Below are 26,162 nucleotides of genomic sequence, written 5' to 3' on the forward strand. Positions count from 1 at the left end.
CTCAGAGGAACAAAGGAAGGTGTGAGAAAGTTTGACACTTCCTACAGGTTTGTTGAATCATTTTGATCAAAATGTTGATAGAGATATGGACAATGAAGTCCAGGCTGAGGTGGTCTCAAAGGGAGGTAAGGAACTTTTTGGGAACTGCAGTAAAGGTCGCTCATGCTAATTCATGCTATGCTTTAGCAAAGAGACTGGCAGAATTTTGCCCCTGTCCTAGAGATCTGTGGAACTTCAAACTTGAGAGAGATGATTTAGGATATCTGGTGGAAGAAGTTTCTAAGCAAAAAAGCATTCAAGAAGTGACCTTGCTTATTCTCAAAGTGTTCACTTATATGCATTCACAAACAGATGGCTTGAAATTGGAACTCATGTTTAAAAGCAGAGCATAAAAGTTTGGAAGATTTGCAGCCCAACAATGTGGTTCAAAAGAAAAATCCATTTTCTGGAGAGGCATTCAACCCAGCTGCAGAAATTTGCATAATTAATAAGGACCTGAAAGTTAATCACCAAAACAATGGGGAAAATGTCTCCAAAGCATGTCAGAAACCTTCATGCCAGCCCCTTCCATCACAGGCCCAGAGGCCTAGGAGGGAAAAATGGTTTCATGAGCCAGGGCCAGGGGTCCATTGCTCCGTGCAGCCTTGGGACTTGGTGCCCTGTGTCCCAGCCATTCCAGTTCCAGCCATGTCTAAAAGTATCCAAGGTACAACTTGGGCTGTGAATTCAGAGGGTGCCAGCAACAAGCGTTGGTGAATTCCACGTGGTGTTAGGTCTGCAGGTGTGCAGAAGGCAAGAGTTGAGGTTTGAGAGCCTCTGCCTAGATTTCAGAGAATGTATGGAAATGTCCAGGTAGAAGTCTACTGCAGGGGCAGAACCCTCATGGAGAACCTCTGCTAAGGAAGTGCAAAAGGGAAATGTGGGGTTGGAACTATTTACCTGGAAAAGCCATTGGCAGTGCATGCCAGTCTGAGAAAGCACCCACAAGTGCTGTACTCTGCAAAGCTACAGAAGCAGAGCTGCCCAACACTGTGGGAGCCCACCCCTTCCATTAGCATTTTCCTGCATGTGAGACATGGAGTCAAAAGAGATTTTGGAGCTTTAAGATTTAATGACTGCCTGGCCAGGTTTCAATCTTGCAGAAGGCCTGTGGCCCTTTTGTTTTGGCCTATTTCTCCCATTTGGAATGAGAATCTTTACGCAATAACTGTATCCCCATTGTATCTAGGAAATAACTAACTTGCTTTTAATTTTACAGACTCACAGGTGGAAGGGACTTCCCTTGTCTCAGACGAGAATTTGTACTTGGACTTTTGCATTAATGTTTGCATGAGTTAAGACTTTGGGGGACTGTTGGGAAGACATGATTGTGTTTTGAAATGTGAGAAGGACATGAGATTCAGGAGGGGAAAGGGACAGAATGATTGGTTTGGCTCTGTGTCCCCACCCACATCTCATCTTGAATTGTAATCCCCACATGTTAAGGGAGGGACCTGGTAAGAGGTGACTGGATCATGGAGGCATTTTCCCTCATGCTGTTCTCATGATAATGAGGGCGTTCTCGTGAGTTCTGAAGATTTTAAGTGTGGCACTTCCTTGCTCTATCTCTCTCTCACTGCCTTGTAAAGACGTGCCTTGCTTCCCTTTCACCTTCTGCCATGATTGTAAGTTTCCTGAGTACCCCCGACCTCAGCCATGTGGAGCTGTGAGTTAATTAAACCTCTTTTGTTTGTAGATTGTCCAGTCTCAGGTAGTATCTTTAAAGAAGTGTGAAAACAGACTACTGCACCATGTATCTTGACACATTGCCTGCCAGTGTTAAAATCATTTCAATTACTGATATAGTATTGTTTTAAAAATGAGTTCTGGTTAATGTTAATATACTAGGAATGAGGTAAATAAATATAATCATAGAAACATATTTTTATGGTTATGGTTACATCATGTCTGTGAATAAGGAGAACAAATTCAGTAATTTTAGTTTTAATAGTACAAAGTCTCAGATCCAGTAAATATAATATAACAATTATAAGGGAACTATGTTATATAAATTCATTAAGTGTCTTAAATGCAATATTTCTTTTTTACTATTTTACTTTGAAAATTTAATTTCTCTTTCTTGTACACAGATACCCAGGGAGTATTTCAGTGTGAATTGAAGATTAGTAAAGTTAGCTGGTACTTATTTTATGTACAGTGCCTACGCTTAAGAAAACAAAAGCTACATTAGGTAGACATTGAAAAAGAGAAATTTTAATTATCAGAGAAGCAACATAATGTTTCAAATCATTCTGCACCTCAATTTTACTGATATATAACCAAAAGAGACTAGAGAAATGTAATCTTTACACAAGTAAGCTCTCAGTAGTTCAAAACAAACAAATAAAATGATTACAAACAGGTAAACTAAACCTAGTAGCAGCTTTACGTTCTCAGAAAATTGGATGATAGGTACAGCATTCCCATATATTTCCTGTGGGCCCCCACATATTTATAGCCTCCCCCATTATTAATATCTCCCAAAGAATGGTACCTTTGCTACCATACAGGAAACAACACTGAACCATTGTTATTACCCAAAGTCCATAGTTTATATTGGAGTTCAGTCTTGGTATCATATGCTTTATGGGTTTGGACAAACCTACATGACATATATTCACTATTGCAGTAGCGTATCAAGTAGTTTCACTGCCCAAAATGAATCATCTGTGTTCGGCCTATTCTTTTCTTCCTGCTAACTGCTGGCAACCACTAATCTTTTTATGGTCTCTATAATTTTACCTTTTACAGAACATTATGTAGTTGCAATCATACATTATATATCCCTTTTAGATTGGCATCTTTCACTAAGTGCATTTAAGTTTCCTTTATGTGATCCCATGCTTCATAGCTCATTTGCTCATTTCACTTTTGGTCCTGAGTAATAGTCCATCATCTGGATGTACCATAGTGTATTTATTCATTTACCTATGGAAGGATTTCTTGGCTGCTTCTAAGTATTGGAAATTATGAATAAAGCTACTGGAAATTTCTGTGTGCAGGTTTTTTGTGGACGTAATGTTTCAACTCCTTTGGGTAAATACCAAGCAGCGTGATTGCTGGGCTGTATGGTAAAGAGTATATTTAGTTTGGTAAGCAACTGCTCTCCCGATCCGCAGGACAGTCCAACGGGCCCTGGAAGGGGGAGTGGGAATGGAGGAGACAAGACAACACGAGAAATGGAGACAAGACAAATAGCCTAATCAAGTCTCGTTTAATGGTGGTGGTGCAATGCCTTATATAGCCTGGCAGGGGAAGAGGTTGGGCCAGGGCCGTGCCGTGGGCCGGGTTTTCTCAACTTACAATCGCGCATGCGCTGTAGGCTGCATATCTTCCTGGGCGCGAAACAGTTTGCGCCGGCGGGAAAGGTTTGCGCGCCGGCGGGAAAGGTTTGCGCGCGCGCGGGAAAGGTTTGTAATGAAGAACCCGGAAATGTGCAATCTTGTCTCCGCTTTGCGGAGATCAAGCAACAGAGGTCGGCTAATTCCGGGCCTCAAGGCTCAGGACAAACTGCCAACCTGTTTTTCAAGGTTTGTACCATTTTGCATTTCCATCAGAAGTAAATGAGAGTTCTTTTTGATCCAAATTCTTACCAGCATTTGGTGTTGTCAATGTTCTAGGTTTTGGCTATTCATTAGGTGGGATCATTAAGATGCATAGTGATACCTTATTGTTGTGTTAATTTGAATTCCCCTGGTGCCACATGCTATGTGTAACAACTTTTAATCTATTTGTCATTTGTGTGTCTTCTTTGGCAAGATAGCTTTGACCCATTATAAAATAAGTTGTTTGTTTTCTTATGGTTGAGTTATAAAAGTTCTTTATTAATTTGGATAACAATCCATTATCAGGCATGTTCTTAGCAACTATTCTCTCCCAGTCTCTGGTTTGTCTTTTCATTCTCTTAACATTGTCTTTCACAGAAGATAATTTTTTAAATTTTAGTGTATTCCAGTTTATCAATTCTTTCACAGATTGTGCCACTGGTGTTGTATCTAAAAAGTCCTTATCAAACCCAAGCGTATCTACATGTTTTCTGTTGTTATCCTCTAGGATTTTTATAGTTTTGCATTTTACATTTAGATCTGTGATACATTTTGACTTAGTTTTGGTGATGAGTGTAAGGTCTGTGTCCAGATTCATTGTTTCTGCATGAAAATATACAGTTGTTCTAGCACCACTTTTTGAAGGACCATGTTTTCTCCATTGTATTGCCTATGTCCAGTATTAAATATAATTGACTATATTTAGGTGGCTCTATTTTTGGGCTCTTTTTTTTCTGTTTGATCTATTTCTATATTTATATTTTTGCCATTTTTAAAATCAAGCATTTGTATAAAGAAAATAAAAGTGAATTCTGGGTTGTTGCCTTTAATAGATATTAGTCAAATGAAAATTGCATATCTTTATTCTTTCATACATGCCTAGAAACTAATAATGAACTGTGGATGTATGTAATAATGGAAAATAAGACCACAGGCTATTAATGCAGAAACATAATTATTAGAGTTAAAGGAGAATTCTGTACCCCATACATGCTCATCTTACATTCTGGGACCAGAAGTTTAGAAGACATTCATTTTATTAAAATATTCAAGAATATTATTTAGCATCACCATTTAAGCATTGATTCTTACTTTATAATTTTAGTCAATATCTATGCCTTGACAATAACAGTACATCTCATCTGAAAGCTGCTTTTCCTTTGTTTTCATGGTTTGGAAGTTTCCACTTCCTAAGCTCAAATATCTCTCCTTCTGCATGAAGTTTTCAATTACTGAAGCTAAAATTTTCCCACAAAAGTGTTGTTGAGGTGGCTGCATCTTTTAGTGGCCTTTTTAAAATTTATTCCATTGTAGATAATGACTCCTTTTTCACACAATGTGTCCTTACTTCTGCGTAACTTCTTTCATCATATACTCTTCAGTGTTGCACAGAGTGCATGGCAGAGTCAAAGGCTGCTGGGCAGAGTGAAAGGTTGTTTTGTGTGCTGAGAACATCATTATCATCCTTGCTTCCTTTTAGACACTGATTTTATCTTGAGGAAAAAAAAAATCAAACACACATATTTCACAGCATCATGTGTACACAACCTGCATCTTACACCATGTGATCCATCCAGCACAATGTACTTAATAAATAAGACTTTCATTATCATATTGAAAACTGAGTTTTATCACTGACTCTCCCTTATAGTTTGGATACTTTATATATCTTATTATTCAGATAATATTAGAAGTAGAAATTAGACTGGATATTGAAATACTAAAACATCAAACATTTGTAACTAAATGTATTGTGGGCCTCTATTACTTCTCATAAGGTCAGACAATAGATTATCTTGATGCATTTGTACACTGCATTTGTAAAGAATAAAATGACTTTAAAATGCAGACAGAACATTATATTTCTTGGCAAAATAAACCACCTGAAGATTTGTAGCAACTCGGATTTACTCTGATCCCCTAATTAGAATAAGATGTTAAATATCCAGTAGTTTAAACAGGACACTTGAATGACATTTTTGTCTGAAAGACACCAGTATTGGTTGGAAAAATTACAGCCATTTGTCCTTCTACACAAAAATGAAGGCCAAATGTAAGATAAAAAGAATTAAATAAAACAGACCAAAAGACGCCTGAACTAAAATACATTTCCATGAACTGAAATACATTTACTGGATTAAATACTGAGCTTCTTTGCTTTAAGTAATCTATTTCATATTTGTTAATCCTCAAGCTTAATTCTCAATAAGTAAATTTGTCAGGCAATTATATACAGTTGGTTTAATTTTCTGCATACCAAAAGAATTTATCATTAGGCATCTCTCACATCTAAATTTCTAGAACTAATTCTTTTCTCCTCTTATTTCTATAATATATTCAAATGTCTTTTCATTCCCATAAATAACTATTTCTAAATATTTAACAAATATAAACTTCTAAGCTTGGAAATAAAATAATTTCTCTCTCTCTCTCTCTCTCTCTCTATATATATATATATATATAAGTTTGATAAACAGAAGAGTATAATTATAGAGGTAATATTTTTCATTTAAAAATAGTTCTGGAGTTTAAATTCAAACTAAAGCATTCATTATTCTAATATGAAACAGTCAGCAAATCCCACCCTTTAAACGTACTCTGCCCAGAAGTTTGCATAATGATTTACATGTTTTCACATGAAGAACTTGGAGAAAATAACACAGAGCTGACTTTAAAGGTCTCCAGTTTTCTTTCTTCTCTTTCCCTTGTTTCTCCTTCTACTCTTCCTGACATCTCATGATTGATGTGTTTTCCATTCTCGTTTATAAAATGAACTCTTTGCTTCACTGGACAGGTATTTTTTCAGGTGATTGGTTCAGAATTCATTTTTGGTACAATCCTTGTCCCTTTACAAATAAAAGTGTAAGTATTTTGTAATGTGTAAGGTATTATAAGTTATTAAATTTAATGTATTTTGAATGAACAAAATCTCTAATATTCCAAGTGCATTAAAAAGGATTGCCATAAATTTCCATATACATACTCTAAGGTCATCATAGAGAACAGTTTTCGTGAAGTGCAAATGTTCTAGATAATTCTTGAGAGATATTAGTTAGAAGCAAAGGATAAAGCCCAAGTATATCTCTGCTTCCAAATTAAAAAAAAAAAAAAGTACTTTCTTGAAAAACTCCTCCAGTAAGTTGCCACTAACTTTAAGAAGGAGGAGATGGTATCATGATTTTTAGTAATGAATAACTGATACTTTTTAAACTGATAGTAAAAAAAAAAATTAAGGAATCAAAAACAGTTAAATGGAAAATGGCTTGCCTTGAAGACTAAAAAAAGTTATGATGTTGTGCTTTTAAAATCATCTCAATGATTTTTTTCCTTAAAAATATAAATAAAATATAAAAGCTTACTGTAACCTGAAAATGAAACTATAGGGAATAGATTAAATAAAACTTGTCAAATAAACATAATGGAATGTAATTCAGAATTAAAATCATGTTATGGGAAATTATATAATAACAACAAAATGCTGACATAAAATAATATGAAAAGTATTGCAAATATATCAGTGGTATGAACTCAGTGACTTTAAAAGATAAATGCGTATAGAAAAATATTGCTACTATTTATTGTAGAATATAATATTAATGTGGCTCATCAGTTGATAGAATTATGAGCAATTTTAACTATATATTTAAATTTTATTTTTATAATTTCTAAAATGATCTACTTTTACATCAATGTTAATTTGGATTAACAAAAGAGAAATAACACAAGAAAATGAAGTCATTCTTTTGTGACTTTCTTTTCTACATTCTCTGTGGAAAACATTTCCATGCTTAAGTCCCTCAGTACATCAGTATGTAAGCAAAGACGCATGAAGCATTTTTCCCAAATAAATACGATGTATTTATTTCATCTACATAATAATTTTAAAATAAGACTTCTAATTAGATCTTAATATTTCAAACAGCTGCCTGACATAATCTATCTTTGGAGTAGAAAAAATACTGAAAGGAAAAGAAGTGGTCATTTACTTTCTGTCACTTGAGCAATGCCTTCAATTAACAATACTTTTCAATTCTCTTTTCTGTGTCACTCAAAGAAAGCTAACATTTTCCTGAGCCTTTTTTTCCTCCCCTTCCCCACTCCATCTGAGGAATTTTCTCCAAGGATTGTGTTACTGAAAGACATTAAGCCCAAGTTTTTGTGTCTCTTCTATCGGATCTCTATTTTTAAAACATACCTTCCCTTTTTGTAAAATTAACATTGACAAATTGAAGACAACTGGGTTCTTTCTTTAAACTCTTTTCCACACATACAGCTGTGTCAAGCTCCATGGTAAGGAGACCTGGGGTCTGTTCTGGGGTTTGAAACAGTACATGGCGTATCACTAATACACTAATAAACGTGTTAAATGGAAGAGTATTTAAACATTTTTTCTTAGATAAGTCACAAGTTTGGAGTGTGTTTTTTAATAAAATGAGAATATAGGGGAAGATCATATTTAAGTACTGTTTCCAATTCTAAAATTGAGAACTTCTATAAATTTAACAGAAGACTATGTTGTAGTTCCCTGGAAGAAATTATTTGTCACACTCTACTATGAGGAGGAACAAACATCTTTCTTTACATTTTCAAAAACAAACATTCTTACTTCTAAATTAAGGATGGCTTCCTTGACATAAAGTATGTAACTAAAAAGTAGAGGACATAAATTTCCCTAATATGAGGACTGTGTTCACAAATTTTAAGTTTTCATGGGATTAATATCAATTTATGTGTGATAGATCAATATTTGTATAAACTGATATATAGATTGATATAATGGTTGATGACTTTTGTATAGAAATCAGTAAACATCCCTTTCTTGACAACAAATTGACTTCTTTTTTACCTGTCAACATTACAAGGATTCAGTTTGCTTGTTGGAAGACAATTATCCCTATTTCTTTTGTTATTTCTCCATATGATATGAAGAAGCACTGACAGCTTTTGTTCTAGATTGTTTCGTTTCTACATTATTTGTATAGACACAAGCATATAGGTTAACGCTTTGCTTAGGAGGCTGGTTCATTGACATATATTGAAGTTACTTGGCAAGTAGATTGATCTCTGAGGTTTTATTTTAAGGTATCTTAGGCCACAATCTACAAATAAGCAGCAGTGACTCCCAAAGAAACTCATTCAGGAGAACCTGATTTTGGAATGGAAACGAGTCTACAAAATTCCAGCTATAACTTGATGGCATGCTCTCTGTCTTCATTAGAGCCAATATATAAATGCAATATTTTAATTGAAGATAATTAGCTAATGTTTTTTTCCTTGTATTTCCAGTTCATCAGCAACCTTTCTCTATTTAAACACATAAAACTTGTGATATTCTTTGCTTTATAATAGAAATATTAAAGTAAAAATGCCCACAGATATAAAGAAGTCAAATTTCGACTTTTGAATTTTGAAACTCATACCAGAAAAAAATGTTTGATAAAAAGAAAGGTAGTAATATGTATATATTGTAGAAGAGGTAAAATAAAAATCTCAGATAGTTTAAGGGACCCAACAGCAGAAAAAGCTTGTGCATCATTTCTCACATCAAACCTAGAATATGAATTGTACCTCACAGTACCTTACTTAGTCCAATACAGAAATGGCCTGTTTGCCTAAATCAGTATCCCAGAGTTTCCACTCACTCTGTCATGGTCTTGAAGTAGAATGCCTTTGTCTTTTTCTGGGCTAGCACAAAAGTGACAAAGTGCCTTACAGATAACTCTATCAAGTTTTTCATAGCCCTGAAGCAATACAGAAAGTGGCTCAGAAATGGTAGAGAGAATCAGACTTTAGTATCCCTTGAAAACAACAAGGAACAATATCAAAGTTCCCTGAATGGATTCATAACTGAGAGCAAGACAAAATGATATGTATCCAAAGAATGTTAGTTTTGATACCTGAAGACCAATAATTATGGATACCCATTAACTCATGAAAACTATGTCATTATATCACTGCAAACAATCTTCACTGCAACTACAGGGAAGTAAACTTAGACCTTAATCAACTGAAATTTAATATTGCCATAGCATAATGATAACTCAAAAACACATATTGTTGAATTATTACAAAATAAGAGTTATATGTCTGGTATATCTGAGATTGTAGCCTAAAATTTTTTGTATGTCACATGTATTGTAAAGTGTTTTTGTACCTGTGACAAAACCATAGATAAACATAAAAACCATAATTTTATATAATATCTCTTAGCTACAAACTCATTTAATGCTTAACTTTGATAAAGATGTATCTTTGAAATCAGTTTGAAGATATGCATATCTTTCTTTTGTTTATGGATAACATAAAACCAGATTAGGTTATAGCATCAGAAGGTGACATTCATTAACATTAGTCTTTTATTGGTAATGGAGGTAGAAATGTTGCATATTAAAATCACCTAGGAGGATTGTTTTTCTTCCTCCCTCCCTCCCTCCCTCCCTTCCTCCTTTCTTTTCTTTTCTTTTCTTTTCTTTTTCTTTCGTTTTCAAGACAGAGTTTTGCTCTTGTTGCCCAGGCTGGAGTGCAATGGTGCGATCTTGCCTCACCACAACCTCTGCCTCCCGGGTTCAAGCGATTCTCCTGCCTCAGCCTCCCGAGTAGCTGGGATTATAGGCATGTGCCACCACACACAGCTAATTTTGTATTTTTAGTAGAGATGGGGTTTTTCCATGTTGATCACGCTAATCTTGAACTCCTGACTTCAGGTGATCCACCTGCCTTGGCCTCCTAAAGTGCTGGGATTACAGACGTGAGCCACATTTCCTGGCCCTAGGAAGATTTTCAGATGTCACCCTCTCTGGTTGTTGGAGACTATCAGGGGAACCAGCCCTCAATATTTCAATGTAGGTTCTTTCTATTTTCCCTAAATGTTGGCTGGTATGAGAAATAAAGAGAAAGAGTACGAAGAGAGAAATTTTATAGCTGGGCCTCTGGGGGTCTCATCACATATTGGTAGGACCTTGATAATGACCCCAAGCCACAAAATCAGCAAGTTTTTATTATGGATTTTAAAAGGGGAAGGAGTATATGAACAGGGAGTAGGTCACAAGGATCACATGCTTCAGAAGGCCATAAAGATCACAAGGCAAAGGCAAAATTAGAATTTCTGATGAGAGTCTGTGTCCTGCTCTGCACACACTGTCTTGATAAACATCTTAACAGGAGACAGGGTTCAAGACCAGACAACTGGTCTGACTAGAATTTACCAGGCTGGGATTTCCTAATCCCAGTAAGCCTGAGATACTGCAGGAGACCAGGGTGTATTTCAGTCCTAATCTCAACCGCATAAGACAGACACTCCCAGAGCAGCTGTCTATAGTCCTACACCCAGGAATGCATTCCTTCCCCAGGGTTATTCCTTGCTGGGAAAAGAATTCAGTTTTCTGCAAGAAGAAAAAGATAGCTCTATTCTGCCCAACCCTGCAGGCAGTCATACCTTATGGTTATCTTCCCTTGTTCCCTGAAAATTGCTGTTATTTGTTCTTTTTCAGGGTGCACTGATTTCATATTGCTCGAACACACGTTTTACAATCAGATTTCATATTGTTCAAACACAGATGTTCTACAATCAATTTGTGCAATAGTGGTCCTGAGGTGACATACATTCTCAGCTTATGAAGATAACAGGATTAAGATATTAAAGACAGGCATAAGAAATTACAAGAGTATTGATTGGGGAAGTGATAAATGTCCATGAAATCTTCACAGTTTATGTTCAGAGACTGCAGTAAAGACAGGTGTAAGAAATTATAAAAGTATTAATGTTGGGAAGTATAAATGTCCATGAAATCTTCACAATTTATGTTTTTCTGCCTTGGCTTCAGCCAGTCCCTCCATTCAGAGTCCCTGACTTCCTGCAACAAGAGACCAAGTATAGTTTGAGAAAGAACTTCACTCTTCACCCCAATGTTCACATTAAATTGGGATCTAGTGCTTTTTCCACTGGATAAAGCATTAGCAATGTTGAATTTTAAGTCCTTTCTTATCTTCTTGTAATAAATAATAAATAGATTGTCAAACAAAAATTATTTCCACAAGAGATGGCCTACTTTCTGCATATCTTCCTTAAGCTTCTCATTTCTGGTCTTTTAGCTGCAAAAGAGCTGTCCATAATGTTCATTTCAGCCTAATTTAATGTGTCTAAATATATCTCAAAATTTTTAAAGCACATGTTATGTAAAATGAGTGACTGTCATCAACTTCTTGCAGAAAATTAGATTTTTTAAGTTGCAATTGTTTAGAAGCCAATAGCAACACCTATATGTGTGTGTGTGTGATTCCTGTAAATGCAAACAAACAGAACAAACAAAACAAATCCTTTCCTTGAGCTACATAAGACATTATCTTACTTGACCTTTAACTTTTCCCAAAAGGAAAAAGTCATTCGTAAGGACATAGTCCTTTATGCTTAAAGGCTCATATGAAAGGATCTTTGTTCAACTGCAGTCTTTTATTTATTTATTTTTTCTCTGAGGACAATTTAATTTTTTTCATCAGAGATAAAAATATTACATTGGTGCAAAAATAATTGCAGCTTTTGCCATTACTTTTTTTTTTATTTATTTTTATTATACTTTAAGTTCTAGGGTACATGTGCATAACGTGCAGGTTTGTTACATATGTATACTTGTGCCATGTTGGTGTGCTGCACCCATCAACTCGTCAGCACCCATCAAGTCATCATTTATATCATGTATAACTCCCCAGTGCAATTCCTCCCCCCTCCCCCCTCCCCATGATAGGCCCCAGTGTGTGATGTTCCCCTTCCCAAGTCCAAGTTTCCTCATTGTTCAGTTCCCACCTATGAGTGAGAACATGCAGTGTTTGGTTTTCTCTTCTTGTGATAGTTTGCTAAGAATGATGGTTTCCAGCTGCATCCATGTCCCTACAAAGGACACAAACTCATCCTTTTTTATGGCTGCATAGTATTCCATGGTGTATATGTGCCACATTTTCTTAATCCAGTCTGTCACAGATGGACATTTGGGTTGATTCCAAGTCTTTGCTATTGTGAATAGTGCCACAATAAACATACGTGTGCATGTGTCTTTGTAGTAGAATAATTTATAATCCTTTGGATATATACCCAGTAGTGGGATGGCTGGGTCATATGGTACATCTAGTTCTAGATCCTTGAGGAATTGCCATACTGTTTTCCATAATGGTTGAACTAGTTTACAATCCCACCAACAGTGTAAAAGTGTTCCTATTTCTCCACATCCTCTCCAACACCTGTTGTTTCCTGACATTTTAATGATTGCCATTCTAACTGGTGTGAGATGGTATCTCATTGGGTGTTTGTGTATTTCTTTTGTTTTGTATTATTTTGTTGGGTTATATACCTGAGACTATGACAATTCTGCATTCTTCAACATAAAAATTATATATTTCCTGCCAATCTATCAATTATCATTCTATATCACTACAAGGCCATCTCCTCAAATTCGTGAAAGAATGATGGCTTTGATTCCTCTTGCTGTTGTTGTTTTTGAAGGATTGGTGAAAAACAATTAACTTTGTTTTCTGGGAAGAATAATATAAAACTCATTAACTGGAAATCACCATTTTGTGAATTACTCCAATACTTTGCATCAATGTTAGACTGTTTCAACTAGAAAATTCTAACATTTTGATATATACTTACCCTTCAAAGCATTTACAGAATATATTTCATAGAATTTTAAACAAAGGAAATTTTAGTGTACCTAATAATGTGATCCTAGACAATGTAGGTCTCATATACAAAAGGATGATCAGCACTGAATTTAGTGAAAATGTGACTCCCCTCCAAAGTACACACTTTGCCACTGACAGATACTTTAATTTTAGCAATTAAGTGTAAAAGGCCAACCTTCCAGAGTGTTCCATATCACTTTCCCCAACTTACGTATTCATTATGTTTTAGATATTTTATAATTATCCTACGATTTAATGCATATGATGTGGAAAAAGTACATTCTGCAAAATACAGATTAATTAGTTTGATGTTTTGGATCCCAGAAAGGATTCCAAAGATATTTATTGAGAGCGTTAATTATGTATATTAAAATAATTAGCATATTGATATAAAACAAACATTTTTAGACAAATGTGTATGTATTTTTTTAAATAGGCTGATTTTCTAGGACACTATTTTGACTAGTTTAACTATAGCTCGGTGAGGCATTGTGTATGTTATGCCATCTTTGTTTCCTAGTATAAGCCTAATATTTTTCTTGAACCTTTTCAAAAGCTTTCAAACTGCATTTGCTGCCATCAGATTGCCCCCTAAGTAATCCATTTTACTATTGATAAGATTAGTATTTTTAAATATCAATGTGGTAACATCCCTCTGTGTTTTTCACCATTTCCCTGGATCCTAGGACAAACTTTAACTGTTTTACTCAATTTTTTTTTTAATATTTCAGCTTTAAACTGTTACCTTGTTATTTTATGATTTTATCTCAGAAATACTTTTTATTATTTCACATTCATGTTGTGTACTTTCTCATTTGTACATTCGTTCATGCTACTTCATCTGTCTAGACTATTTCTTCACCTCTTTATGATCAGAGTCCCTGAAATACTTAGTTTAAATGCTATTTCTTTCATATTTAATTTTCACATTTCTATAATCTCTCAAGAGGGGAAAATTCACTTTTTACTATAAACTCTTGCATTTTTCTTTCTCACATTTCTAGTGTATACATTTTAATTGTATATAAAAGAGTAATAATAATAATAGGCATCAATATAGTAATGATAGTAATAGTTATTGAATAGTTGCCTAATATGTGATATGCTAATAACTTTGCATATAGCTCATATTTAATATTGTAAGTCTTCTTATTAGTTATGTGTTCTTGCTGATCTTTAAAGATGAGCAACTTAAAAACATATTTAAGTCATAGTCAAATCACTAGAAAGTGGTGGGCATGGGTTCTAAATGTAAATGAATTTACCTCAGCATTTGCCACCTTAATACCTATGCTCTATTTCTTTAACTGAGGGAGAAATACCTAACTAAAAGGAATTTGAGAGTAAATTAGTTTTTTGATATAACTCTAGCAGAGCACAAGTATCCACAATGAATTTCACTACAACAAGTCAGAGTTTAAAATATTGACAAAATAGAAATGCACATAAAAAATTGGTGAACTATTTGCAGAATTTTAGTAAAATCTAATGAACTTACAAGTGTTTGCATAACCACATAAAAAGAGTGCTGATTTTGGATCTTTTGAGAAGAAAGATTTTAGCACTTTCCTCTAGAATTCTTCTCTTAGCTTGGTCCTAATAATTTTTTCATGCATTTGGGTAAAGATGGTAGAAATTATTAGCAAATTTTCAGGTAATATAAAGCTAAGAGAATAGCAAAAATGATGAGTTATAGAACCAAGATGCTAAAAAGTCTTAACAACTTGAGATAATTTTATTATGATATATTGTATGATACATATAAGGTAGGGACAAATATAGTGTAAGGTTAATGTACCATAAATATTTGGGCATCTCAATTAGATTAGTTCTTTGTGAAACCTATTACCTAATTGTTCATTTGTAATTATGTATTTGTCTTTGTCAAGAAGACTCTGTAAAATCATATAAGCTTATGAGAAATTTGGATCTGCCTCTATATAAGACTCTACAAAATAGTTTCTGATTGATTTAAAGAGATCAGAAAACAAGTCCAACATGGAAAAAAAGTCACTAGCATTTCTTGTTAAAAATTGATGACGTGATTTGATGCTCTTTGGGAAGTGCCAGTGTGTCTGGGGTATAGTCCTCCATTATTTAATTAAACACTAATCCAGATGTTGCTTGGAAGGTATTTTGTACATGTGATGTATTAGTCTATTCTCACATTGCCATAAGGAAATACTGAGACTGGGTTATTTACAAAGGAATAATTGACTCATAGTTCTGCATGGCTGTAAAGGCCTCAGGAATCTTACAATCATGGTGAAAGGGTAAGAGGCGTGTCTTACATGGTGACAGGTAAGAGAGAATAAGTGTGTAGAAGGAACTGTCAAATACTTTTAAAATCATCAGATCTTATGGGAACTCACTCACTATCATGAGAAGAGCATGAGGGAAACCATCCCAGTGATCCAATCACCTCCCACAAGGTCCTGCTCCCCACACGTGAGGATTATGAGTATTACAATTCAAAATGAGATTTGGGTGGGGACACAGAGACTAACTATATCATTTGATTAAAGTTTATAATCAGTTAAATTTAAGTAAGGGAGATTATCCTAAATAATTTTCATGGGCCCGATTCAACCGTGTGAAAGGCATCACATGAGAGAAAAACAAACTATATATGTGGTCCACAGCTTTAGCCAGTACCTGGCAGTTCTAGACTACCCTTCTCGAAAATCTGCCCTTCTAGAAGACTTGCCCTGTGGATTTAGAAATTGCCTAGTGAGCTCCTATAATCAAGTAAGCTAATTCCTTGCAATTATCATACCATATATCTCCTACTGGTTCTGCTTCTCTGGTTGAACCTTGATAATAAGTATTAGTTAACAATTAGCTCAATGAGTGTCAACAATGAGATGTAATTATTTCAAAAGTTAATTTGCCCTTGTGTTGCTGATGAAAGAGTCAGTGAGAACCCAGTGATGCATTATCAGATCACACAAGAGTGTAGATTATCAGTCTGCAGACTTAATTTCCCATGCTTCTGGGAAGACAAGTTAAAATAAAACATGCATTCTTAAAGAAGGATTGCTAAGCCACTGATCTGAAAGAAGTGTGGATTCCAAGGCTTTACATAGATATCTTAGTGAGTTAAAATTTAGGACTAAGCATTATCCCTAGAATACAGCAGATATTCAATATGATAAGCTTATTCATGTAACAAGTACAGATTGAATTATAATCTTACTTATCTGTGCAAGGCAGCTTTAATTAGAGACACCATCAATAGGAAGATTGTTATAGTTGCAGAGTGAGCTTTCTGGATTTACACTAAGTGGGTGAGAATTTGTGTTTCACCAACTACCAGCTCTGTAATTGGGAACATTTATTTGTTTATTTTATTTAAAAACATTTATAAGAGCTTACTCTGCACTAGGACTTGTTTTAAATACTTTACAGTTATTGAGTCATTTGATATTTACAAAAGAGGCAGGATTTTTATTACACTCATTTATCAGTTAAAGAAACAGGTATTAACAAAACACAGCATAGAGTACCAATTAAGCACATAGCGACTTGAGGGTGATTACTTGGGTATGAAGCCTATCTCAACCACTTTCTAGTGATGTGACTCAGATGATCTACTTAAGCTACCTGCATCCATTTCCTCAACTGTTCAATGTGATAACCATAGTACTTGCCTCAAAGAGTTATGGTACAATTAAATTGGAAAACATGCCAAGAAATTAGAACTATGTCTAGCACATAGTAGATGCTCAAGTTATGTTAAATATTAACATTGTCACCTTTATTAAGATTACTGTTAATATTATTGCCATTACAGATGGGGAATCCAAGTCTCCAGGAAAATTAGTCACTAAGCAGAGGTGAAGGGACCAATAAGTGAAACAAGCTGAAATTAAATCTCAGTTTATCTGTCCCCAGATCTTGGACTTTTCCAATTATATCCTGCCTTTTTATGGAGGATCACTGGCCTGTCTCCATGGATGACAGCTCATAGCTTGTCTGCTTCATATTGTTAGATGTAATTAGAAGCGGAGTGACTCCAGGAGTCTGAAAAGCACAGTAGATGAATTCCAAGCATTGATCATGTCTTGCAACAGATGTCTTCATTATGTAATTCCAGAGCAACAGAATCATGTCACACACAAATTTTCCAACTCAGCCTATTCCAACATTAGCTTAGTCTCAATTTTGTACACACACCCAGTTGGCTTCCCATTTGCTGATCAATGCCATAATACAGATTATGAAGACAAAGTACTTTGAGTCATGAAGAGAGTAAAACGAGTTTTGGAAACAGAATATGGATATCCTTAGTCTCAGCCTTGCTGAGTTCCTGTATGTCACATTGTTTTATCACTGTTTTGAAATCTATTCAAAATGTTCCCACAATTTTATGATGATCACTTCCAGGTTCTGTTTGCCTGTTCCTTATTCTCTTGCCTATTTTTTTTTTTTTTACAATGACCTATGTCTTCATGTTGACAAAAGATGATAGTGTGATACATTTTTCACTTGCACATAACTACATCTGTGACTTTTTAAAAATAAGATTTTCTGTAAACATCTTCTGTTCACAGAGAAAATTGTCCTTCTGGGAACTGTTAAAACGGGAAAACAAATAGAGAATGTACCAAACAGAAACAGAATTAACACTAATCAGACCGCTTTGCAAAGTTTCAGCAACTTCAGCCTTGATTTCAAAAACTTCCTACTTGATTTCAGAATGAAGTATTAATTATGTGATGAAGTGAATAAAACTCAAGGTATCCCTTCAGAGAATTTTCCCAAGTCCATCACTTTCTCAGCTGAATACACTTCTAATGTCATCATCCAGGGAAATGATAGTTTCAGCGTAAGAACTGTGCCCCTGGAATTACAGTTATTAAATCCGCCCTTCTCCTGTAGGACCTCCCTACTTCACCATGTTCTTTCTCTCCAGCAATCATGCAATGTTATTAAACTACAAGCGAATCTCAAATTACAAATACAAATTATCCAGCTACAAGCATTCTCTCTCACAGTATTCAGTTCAGGCTGGCATATTTCCACACATAGAAAGAATGTTGGAAGAAAATCAAAGGAGCTTGGCAAAAGTCCCAGTGCTAGCACTTTACAGTTCTGTGACCTTGGGCAAGTCATTTGGTCTCACTGGTTTCCAGTTTCCACATCTTTAAAACAGAAGATGATAATTCCTTCTATGACTGGTATGAGGATCAAGTACAATATCTGTATTTAAGCAATTTGGAAATTATCAAATTCCATATAAAACAGAGGTATGGTTTCAGCTGACTTCCTTCCTCCTTTAGTTTCAAAACCCAAGAAAGCACAGTAAAATTGTAGAATATACAATGAGTAAATACATGAAGGGATGATTTGGGGTTAAATTTTGTTGTTGTTTTTGTAGGTTAATTAATTGATCTATATAATTAACCAACAACTATTGAGCACCTACTGTGGCATCGCTACAATAATACTGGACCCAGAGAAGATAGAAGATCTCAGAAATAAGTAAGTTAACCGTACCACCTCAGTGTGCTTACTATGTGCCATGATAGGATGCAGAGAATGGAATAGGATATAACTGAAACATAATTGATTTGGATGGAGAAAATGAGGAAAGAAAGAAATAAGTGAGAATAATTAGACTGGAGACGTTAGTTGGGGCCTGGATCACTTTATAAAACACTTTATTCTTTTTATAAATTTTATATGCTGATGTTCAGAATGCAAATATATTTGAAAAATCATTCTCTTCTAAGTCCCCCAATGATCATGATGCACTTAGGAGACTATGTAACATGTTTTATGTAATGCATCTGCCAAGAATCAACAAGCTAGTTTGTTGGAAGACATCTTTTCTATTTAATGTCCTCAAAATTTGTAATTCCTTGCTTTATATCATGAGCACAGTTGCACAATTGGTATGATATTACTTTCCAATTAGTCCAATTGAGATAAAGGTTTTATTGTTTTGCCAGTCTCATTAAATACAGATCTCTATATCTAACTTCTCATAGAGCTAGAACTTTGTTGTGGTCACTATAGCCACTTCCTGCCAGCTGCAGATAATCTGCAAGTTCACATTTACATTTATTTTACACCAAAATTTACAAATGCTGTATGTTTCTGCCAATAAGGAGGGCTGCCTTAGTTTTTATTCCAATATTTGGATTAGCTTACCATTTACTCACTTGACACTAATTTTCTTTTTACTTTACTCATTATTTTCATTGCTTCTATGTAACTTCTTCAAAATCAGAAGGTTGTTTCCAAACACTACCCACTCCCAAGTCTTTATTAATGACCACCTCATCTTCCAAGTTACTGTTCCAAGTATTTCAGGTTCTAAGCTCAGATAATGGTTAAAACCCCCAACTTGCAGAACCAGGAGAGACCCATCAAATTCTTCACAATGCACCTTTACCTCTGAGGCACTTGAAAATTGCAGGTTGGTGAGGTGGGGTTTTCCCCACTCCTCTGGTTCTATGCAACCACATTTTTATATTATCTAACAATTTGCTCTAACTGTAGGGAGATCAGAGTGTGCTAATTTGGATGTCATATAGCCAGGGATTCTGTAGTTCACCCTGAGGTCTGAACCAGATCTGTGACAGACGAGTACCTCTCCATTAGAACAGCTCTGCCAGGCCCACAGCTGATCCACTCCCACATGCCTGGAGAGATATGAACTCTTCTTTGTTGCATTTTTACCCTTCTCTAGGGAAGTGGTCAGAAATCTTTTTAAAATATAAACAATATATAGGTTTTTTCTAATTGAAGACTTTTTCTGGCCCTGTAAGTAGTAAATAGTTTACAGTTTGTAAGCCAATCCCCCCAGTCACAAGTATCCAACTCTGCTGTTGCACAAAATCACTCACAGACAGTACCTAAACGTGAACTTCAGCAACGTATCTAGGACCTCACAAGTAGTGAGTGACTGTGGCAGGATGAGAATCTACTGCTAATATTAAGTAATAATGACTTTACAGAATTATTTTGCTCAACATATATGAATTAAGGATCTACCTGTGCCAAGAACTCTTCTGGACACAGATAAACCTCATCATCTAAGCTTATGATTTAATTAAATCAGCTCCTTCATATGGTTAAAATAATACCCGACAGCTTAAAATTAAAACCCTATTGTTTTAAAACACTCATTCACATCACCAGAGGCAGTTTCTTTTACCTACTTTTGTTTCAAGCTTTCAGTTAATCACTTCAATATCACTAAATACTCTGTTTATACATCTCTGTCATGATTGGTTAATTTTAGAGTGTATCTCTACTGAAGATGAAGATATTAATCCTTTTTCATTTTTTTTTTTTTTTTTTGAGACGGAGTCTGGCTCTGTCTCCCGGGCTGGAGTGCAGTGGCCGGATCTCAGCTCACTGCAAGCTCCGCCTCCCGGGTTTACGCCATTCTCCTGCCTCAGCCTCCCGAGTAGCTGGGACTACAGGCGCCCGCCACCTCGCCCGGCTAGTTTTTTGTATTTTTTAGTAGAGACGGGGTTTCACCGTGTTAGCCAGGATGGTCTCGATCTCCTGACTTCGTGATCCGCCCGTCTCGGCCTCCCAAAGTGCTGGGATTACAGGCTTGAGCCACTGCGCCCAGCCCCTTTTTCATTTCTTATTATTCTTTATGCTTTTTTCAAAATTTCAAGTAAGGTCCGCGCAAGGTCCCAAGCTTTTACAGTGATCTCTTTACTTTTATTTGTTGACATTTTCATATTTACAGTTTCCTCTGTAATTCTAATTATATGTTCAGTGTTTGGTAATTAGCTGATTTTAAATATTGAAAATGAAAGAACATATCATTATAATTTATATAAGTATTGTTTGGAACAATTTCAGTACTATTCTATCATTTATTTTCTCTATAGCAGCAATATAACATTTAATAGGTTCTCATTTATTATATACTGTGAGTAGTCTTTTAATTTAGTATTTAAACATAAACCATATCATCATATAGCAATCTTTTGAATATTCAATCTGAACTGAATATTATTAATATTTAAATGTATAAATAGGTAAATACATATGTATATTGACTAAAAGTTAGAAACGAAACACTTCACAGAATCTTTGCATACTGTTCTAGGAATTACAGTAATGAGATAAATAGGCACTGTCTTTGAGACATGCAAAAGCTCTGCTATTTCTAAACTTCTATTTCTCACCATTTAAAAAATGTAATATGCACAATGTATTTTCTCTTTGTGACTAGATTAGGAATAAAAGAGAAAAACACCCAGCAATATGAATTATATTTATTCATAATTTATTTTCAAAAACTAAGAATGTATAATAGAAATTATGATCTCTTGGTCAACAAAATGTTATTATTTTAGTGTGTTCTTTAATGAAAATAGATAAAAATAAGGTCTGTTTTCTAAATGATGGTTTGTAGAAATGACCCTAACTGAAGTTCATTGCTATATTCTTTGGTTTTGTTTTTGAGATGACTTTTATTCTTTTCTATTGTGAAGTTGTCATGTTCACCTTCACATTTGATGAGGAAGGATACCTCTGAAGCCAGAATGATTATCGTCTTAGCACTTTCTGTCTTGTCTGGAGTAATAGGACAGCTTTCTATTTTAAAGAAAAAGTGACAATTTTGCATTTCTAGCTACTTTGAAAACAATGTATTCATGATTTTTAAAATTACTAATGAACTACTTTTTGATATACCTTACTGTATCATCTACAAGTATTATCTCATTTGAAATTTAAAAGGAATCCATAAATAAGGCTTTTTTTTAGCATTCATTCATTATGTATTTTTATACTTTTTCCATGAAAGTCATAATTTAAAGATGTTCATTTTAAAGTGCTCATTTTAGATCAATAGTGAATGGCCCGATAATTTTTCTAGTTTAATTAAGGTATTTTGTTTTTATATAAGCATATATATGTTGACTCCTATCAAAATGACATTCTTTAAAAGTTTCTTATATTTGAGGAAAAGTCATTTTTACCTAAACATTATGTGTTTGCTCACTAAAATGCCACCTTCAATAGTATTTTTTATTACAAATTATCACATAATAAATAATCACATTCAATGTGTAGGTCTTTGAAAAGGACTTCATTGTTTTCTTTTTATGTTCACAAATGTTCTTAGTATTATATCATCTTGAAGCCATGGCATGAGGAATTTTTTTTTTTTTTTTTTTTTTTAAGAAAAGAGCTAGAAAAAATGTTAGTGCCAAGGAGATTTCTTTAGAAATAGAACATGACAGTCTATTTCTTGACTTTCTATTTGCCTTTACTAATTTTCTTCAGGCTCGAGAAGACATCACAGAATAGATGGTGGAGAAAAGAATTTCTTGCTATTTTTCTGTTCTTAGTCTAACACACTTCAAAACAATTCTTATATGGGCCTGTTAAATATTTTGCTAGTAGCCCTACAAAAAAATTGTTGCAAAAATGCTTGGTGCTGCATGATGGAATGAGTTTGTTGATAATTTTAGTACATTGTGATTAAGTTTCAATAGAAGGGGAATGTGCCTGGAAGATCTCATTGTAAAGTGTTGTAAAGAGACAAGTAATCTGGAGATTCTTGCCTTTTAAAAAATGGCATTGAGAAACTATCCCTTGAGAGACAAGTCAGATGTAATAAACAAAAGCAGCAAACTATTGAGTTATCTGTTTCTACTGAAGATGATATGCAATTATTTAGCATTTCTTTTTAATGAAAACTTCCATGCATTTCTTTCTCTAAAGAAAGTTACTAAAATGCCAGTACCTTAGTATGCATATATAACTTTACAATAATACTCCCCAGAAAATATTAAGAAAATCAATAAAGAAATCAATATTAGTCTGGAGTCTGAAAGAGTTGCAAAATACATTGATGGCTTCCCTTTTATGTGTTTGGAAAAATTGATTTCAATAGCCTTGTTACTGATTCTTAGAATTTCATTTAAAGCTTTTTCTTTCTTTCTTTCTCCAAGACTCAGCAGGGACATGATATCGTGAATTAAAATTCAGACAGTGAATTAGAAAAAAATGTCAGTTTTTGTATATTTGTTTGAGTTCTTTGTAGATTCTGGATATTAGCCCTTTGTCAGATGAGTAGGTTGCAAAAATTTTCTCCCATTCTGTAGGTTGCCTGTTCACTCTGATGGTAGTTTCTTTAGCTGTGCAAAAGCTCTTTAGTTTAATTAGATCCCATGTGTCAATTTTGGCTTTTGCTGCCGTTGCTTTTGGTGTTTTAGACATGAAGTCCTTGCCCATGCCTATGTCCTGAATGGTACTACCTAGATTTTCTTCTAGGGTTTTTATGGTATTAGGTCTAACATTTAAGTCTCTAATCCATCTTGAATTAATTTTCGTATAAGGGGTAAGGAAAGGATCCAGTTTCAGCTTTCTACTTATGGCTAGCCAATTTTCCCAGCACCATTTATTAAATAGGGAATCCTTTCCCCATTTCGTGTTTTTCTCAGGTTTGTCAAAGATCAGATGGCTGTAGATGTGTGGTATTATTTCTGAGGACTCTGTTCTGTTCCATTGGTCTATATCTCTGTTGTGGTACCAGTACCATGCTGTTTTGGTTACTGTAGCCTTGTAGTATAGTTTGAAGTCAGGTAGTGTGACGCCTCCAGCTTTGTCCTTTTGACTTAGGATTGTCTTGGCAATGCGGGCTCTTTTTTGGTTCCATATGAACTTTAAAGCCGTTTTTTCCAATTCTGTGAAGAAAGTCATTGGTAGCTTGATGGGGATGGCATTGAATCTATAAATCACCTTGGGCAGTATGGCCATTTTCACGATATTGATTCTTCCTATCCATGAGCATGGAAGAAAAAAACAAACAACCCCATCAAAAAGTGGGGAAAAGATATGAACAGACATTTCTCAAAAGAAGACATCCATACCGCCAACAGAACATGAAAAAATGCTCATCATCACTGGCCATCAGAGAAATGCAAATCAAAACCACAATGAGATACCATCTCACACCAGTTAGAATGGCAATCATTAAAAAGTCAGGAAACAACAGGTGTTGGAGAGGATGTGGAGAAATAGGAACACTTTTACACTGTTGGTGGGATTGTAAACTAGTTCAACCATTATGGAAAACAGTATGGCGATTTCTCAAGGATCTAGAACTAGATGTACCATATGACCCAGCCATCCCAATACTGGGTATATACCCAAAGGATTATAAATTACTCTACTACAAAGACACATGCACACGTATGTTTATTGCGGCACTATCCACAATAGCAAAGACTTGGAATCAACCCAAATGTCCATCTGTGACAGACTGGATTAAGAAAATGTGGCACATATACATCATGGAATACTATGCAGCCATAAAAAAGGATGAGTTTGCGTCCTTTGTAGGGACATGGATGCAGCTGGAAACCATCATTCTTAGCAAACTATCACAAGAAGAGAAAACCAAACACCGCATGTTCTCACTCATAGGTGGGAACTGAACAATGAGATCACTTGGACTCGGGAAGGGGAACATCACACACTGGGGCCTATCAGGGGGAGGGGGGAGGAGGGAGGGATTGCATTGGGGAGTTATACATGATATAAACGTCATGCACATGTTCCCTAGAACTTAAAGTATAATTAAAAAAAAAAAAAAGGAAAAAAAAAAAAGAAAAAATGTCAGTTTTTTTTCTTAAGATGGAAAAAAGGTATTTTCACCGCTTTATTAGTAAGTTAGACATCAAAAGATGAAAACATATGATATTATCATGAAAAGAGAGAAAGAATGCTGTGTGGAATAAAACAAACAAAATCTAAATATCCACTGAGACTTTCAGTATTTTCAGTAAAAATATTAAAATATTTATCTTCTCATTTGTAACATTTTTGTGTTAATCTGTAAACTTTTTTAAGTGCTCAATTTAGGAGCCATAAATAAGCCTTCTTTGACCCTATTAATCTTGCATTTCTTGACCCAATTCTGTGCTCTCTTTTACAACACAACTAATGAGTTTTTTTTTTTTTTTTTTTGAGACGGAGTCTCGCTCTGTCGCCCAGGCTGGAGTGCAGTGGCCGGATCTCAGCTCATTGCAAGCTCCGCCTCCGGGTTTACGCCATTCTCTCGCCTCAGCCTCCAGAGTAGCTGGGACTACAGGCGCCCGCCATCTCGCCCGGCTAATTTTTTGTATTTTTTTTTTTTAGTAGAGACGGGGTTTCACAGTGTTAGCCAGGATGGTCTCGATCTCCTGACCTCGTGATCCGCCCGTCTCGGCCTCCCAAAGTGCTGGGATTACAGGCTTGAGCCACCGCGCCCGGCCCTAATGAGTTTTTAATGCTTACAATTTCCAGTTCCTCTCCTTTATGTTCTTTGCAGCTTCTCCAATCAGTCTTTGTTCTCTATCATTCCACAGAAACTGCATTCGACAAAGACTGCAAAGACCTCCAGTTTGTGAAAACCAATGATTAATTTTAGTCCTCATCTTTTGAGGACATCTGAGGGAAAGAAAAAAGAAAAATCTGAAGCAAAGGACTTAAGATGGAAACATTTTTAGAGTTTTTGAGAAATATAAAAAAAGGTCAGAGAAGTTGGAATTAACTGGATACAGAAATAGTGCAAGAAACACAGACATAGAGTTAATGGGGACAAATAGTCTTGTAAATGACCTTGTAGGCTATTGTAAGATGTAGCTTTTTCTTTTCATGATATGCATAACCGTTGTGGGTAAAGGATTAACATGAACTGACTTGTGTTTTAAAAGAACCAGTTTCACAGATGAGTTGATAATAGAATGGTAGTGAAGAGGGTGGCGGTTCAGATAAGAGTATGATCAGATGCAAGGAGAAATGTTAGAATAAAATCTATCAAGGAGAAGGAAGTAATAAAATCAGTAAAATGATGTGATGCTGAAAAGTTAAAATGCTTAACATTGCAGGCTATTGGGGAAACACAAACCACTAGAATTACTACAATCAAAAAGA

General features: G+C 35.0%; 1 long non-coding RNA gene across 1 annotated transcript; it reads left to right on the plus strand.

The window, feature by feature from the left end:
• Positions 1-3,459: 3,459 nt before the first annotated feature.
• On the plus strand, positions 3,460-25,676 carry LOC117064416. The gene is made up of 3 exons (XR_004429443.1): positions 3,460-3,569; positions 18,640-18,743; positions 25,595-25,676. It is a non-coding gene; the product is annotated as an uncharacterized LOC117064416 (long non-coding RNA).
• The last annotated feature ends 486 nt before the right edge of the window (positions 25,677-26,162 follow it).

The sequence above is a fragment of the Trachypithecus francoisi genome, unplaced genomic scaffold (genome assembly GCF_009764315.1).
Source record: "Trachypithecus francoisi isolate TF-2019V2 unplaced genomic scaffold, Tfra_2.0 Lachesis_group2, whole genome shotgun sequence".
Taxonomy (NCBI): domain Eukaryota; kingdom Metazoa; phylum Chordata; class Mammalia; order Primates; family Cercopithecidae; genus Trachypithecus; species Trachypithecus francoisi.